Genomic DNA, 3,092 nt, shown 5'->3' with positions numbered 1-3,092 from the left:
GAAAGAGTCTGTCAGGGGTTCCCTAATGTCACCTGCTTTGCCTGGAAATCCTAGTTCTGCTGGGTCCCTGTACAGGCTCGCTCAAAAATGGCAGTAAAGCCAGGCCCACCCCAGACACATGCCCCTGCACCTTGGATTGTCCAGAGGCCCAGCGCACCTCAGTGACCTGGGGGAGTTGAGGGGAAGCAGGGACAGTGCAGTCTGATGCAGATCTCTAACTGGGCCCTGGCAATGTGGCAGGTGGTTTACAATGAAAGACACAGGGAGGGAGAGGAAAGCAACCTGCCAGAATATGACTCCATATTCAGAAAACAAGTAAGATATGAGCATGTTGGGTAGAAGGAGCTGGGGATTGCTGAGGCACTGCAGTGCTGTTCTCATGCTCCCACATCCATTCCTGGGAGCGCTTTCTCCAGACGCTATTTTGGGCAGCTGCATTATGGCCTGTTCTGTGACATCCAGGGATTGCTCCCTGCAACACAAGGGAATCTGCTCTTGCCTTGGGAAGATGGTGTTTACGCCTCTAATTCTTACAGTAGATGGAGTACCGTTTCATGCCTGATGGATTAGTCCCGTGCCTTTGTTAGATACAGCTGTGCTCATAATTCAGATTTATTTTTAGAAACTATATTTCTGTCTTATGTTTAAGTGCTTGGTGAGCTCTGCAGGAAGCAGCACAGCACTGCTGGAGCAGTCTGGCTTGTTAGCTTGGTCTCCTCATGCATTGCACCTTCAAAGTGTTGCAAAGCAACCAAAGTCTTGGAGTATTTCTCAGCATTTTGGAATTTGGTGGCAGTCTACACCAAAGCCACAGCAGAGCTCTTCCCTATCGCACCTCACCACCTCCTCCTGCAACATATCCCAGACCCTGAAACTTGCTAGTGAGGTGGCAACAGGGCTATTCCATCCCTGTTTGCAGTGTACTTGGGAATGACTCTGGAGCAGCTTGAGGGGCACGGTTCCCAGCTTGGGGTGTGTCAGCAGGGGCAGGTGGACAGATCATATTCAGTAATGGCCCAGCTGCAGCAGAGCTCTGCCACAGTGTAGACATCCCCTGTGGGTTTTCCTGTTTTCTGCAGCGTGATGTAAAACAGCACTCCAGGTGCTCCAGGTATTAAAGAGAGGTTTTCTGAGTTCTCCCCGCTGTTCTGCTTGTGCTGGACTTTCCTCTGCTCCGTCTTATGTTTGTGCTTTGGAAAATGCATCCCCAGAGGGGACAACTGGATCTTTTATCTGAGCTGCAGATTTTGCCTCCACCTATGGCATTTGCAGAGTTAGAAACAGAATTTATCCACTGGGGTATGTGGCTGAATTAGGTAAATCCCACCTGGTCATTGTTCCTTCTGCAAGCCCAGGTTGCAGGGGGACACTTTGCAAGCCCAAGTTGCAGGGGGACAGTCTGCCCCTGGCTCTGCCCACCCCCTACCTCTTACCTTCTGCTGCAGCTCTGCTCATCTGGGGCTGTCAGAAACAGCATGGCCCTAGACTGGCCCCACCTCAGCCTGGCTAGGGAGAAGTGGGGGCAGGTTCCAGCAAGGCTAGGGCTGGAGGGACGTGAGCCAGAGCGGAAGGTAATGGGGGGAAGGGCAGACATAGCCCATCCTTGGCTTTATGCCCAAAATGAGTTCTGTGAAGCCCTTAGGAGTGTCTTGTGTTCAGGGGGTCCAACTGTCCAAGGTGTGAGGGAAGAGGTCTCTCCTTCACGTCCTGGTTGATGCATGCTTGGGGTGATGTTGAACACATGCTCCTTGTTCAGAAATGGAGAGACTGAGGAGTCAGCATTTTGCTTTTACTTCTGGTAGCGTTTCTCCCTCTTGCTTTCGAACCTCTAGTTTTCCTTTCTCGGGAGGGTGTGGAAGAGGTGGAGGATGGGGAAGTGTGCCTCTTGGATTTCTCATCCTGCCCAAGTGCTGCTGTACTAGGAGGGGACAGTCCAGACAAAAATCCAGTTCATGTAGTGGGCAACCAAAGTGCAGATTGTGACCAACGGTGAGTGTCCTGCCAGCAGTGTTGAAGTGACTCTATTGCCGCTTCTGGATCACTGCTTGCAGATATGCAGGTGTTGCCCAGTGTCTATCCTGAGGGCAGCAAGGTTAATAGAATTGCATCTACCTTGGGTGGATCCAGGCTGTGGCATATCATCCCTCACACCATATGGGAATGGGCGAGAGACATGGCTGGGGCCCACAGGTCACTGGGAGACATTGGATAACCAGGCAGGGAGCATCTGCAAGGATGGGGGTTTCTGTATCCTGCAGATACCACTGCCCCTGTCCCTGACTGACTTGGGGGTGGTACGGGGCAGGGCACCTGCAGTCAGTCCTGCCCCCTCAGTCAGTGCTGCCCCGTCCAGGCAGGGGCTGTGGGGAGTGGTAGTGCAGGGTGACAGGCTTGGACAGGGATAGCAGCAGTGGTGCACAGGTTCCTCCTTCCAGCCCCCACTCAAGGCAATTGGGGACAGGGGTGGGGGTGGTAGGGCAGGGAGTCAGCAGTGGCAGGATGAAGCTGTGCACCACTGACACTGTCACCTCCTGACCCTGGCACCATGCACGGGCACAGCCTGCAGCTGGAGTGGGGCAGGCATGTCTCTGGGGCTTCACTGTGCCCTGCTCCTGGATCAGCCAGGGACAGCTGCAGAAAGAGTGGACAGCTGAGAGCTGGTCTTGTGATGCTCTTGTTCTCCACTGGGAGAAACTGAGCTTTGTCCTTCTTCTGTAATCCACCTGGGGACCAAGGACAGAGTCAGTTCTAAGAAGTGTACTCACCTCCACGGCCTCTGTTCTGGATTTGCTGCATATGTAAAAACTGTGGTATCAGAGCTTTTCCCTCTGCACTGCCTCATGAGCTCCTCTCTTGATATGAGAAAACAGGGTTGGGATTTAGGAATTGATGTTGCTTGTATGTTGAAGGTAGAAATTCCTTCCAAAGGAACTTACTGAGCCTCCCTCTAGGGAAAAGGCCTTTTACTTGAAAGGAGATAATTTATTCTGTTCCCTTTGGTGGTGAAAGCAACATGTGCCCTACACCTTGCCCCAGATTAGAGAAGAGCCATCTTGGAGCAGGGCAAGGTGAGACTTCTGTCCCACTGTTCC

The 3,092-nt window shown here is 52.6% G+C and overlaps 1 pseudogene; it reads left to right on the top strand.

The window, feature by feature from the left end:
- Positions 1–3,092, top strand: part of LOC102372781 — a 48,729-nt pseudogene that overhangs the window by 29,590 nt on the left and 16,047 nt on the right.

This window comes from Alligator sinensis, unplaced genomic scaffold, assembly GCF_000455745.1.
Source record: "Alligator sinensis unplaced genomic scaffold, ASM45574v1 scaffold1787_1, whole genome shotgun sequence".
NCBI classification, from domain to species: domain Eukaryota; kingdom Metazoa; phylum Chordata; order Crocodylia; family Alligatoridae; genus Alligator; species Alligator sinensis.
Note: the sequence above shows the minus strand (reverse complement) of the source record. Positions and strands in the feature narration are given on the sequence as shown.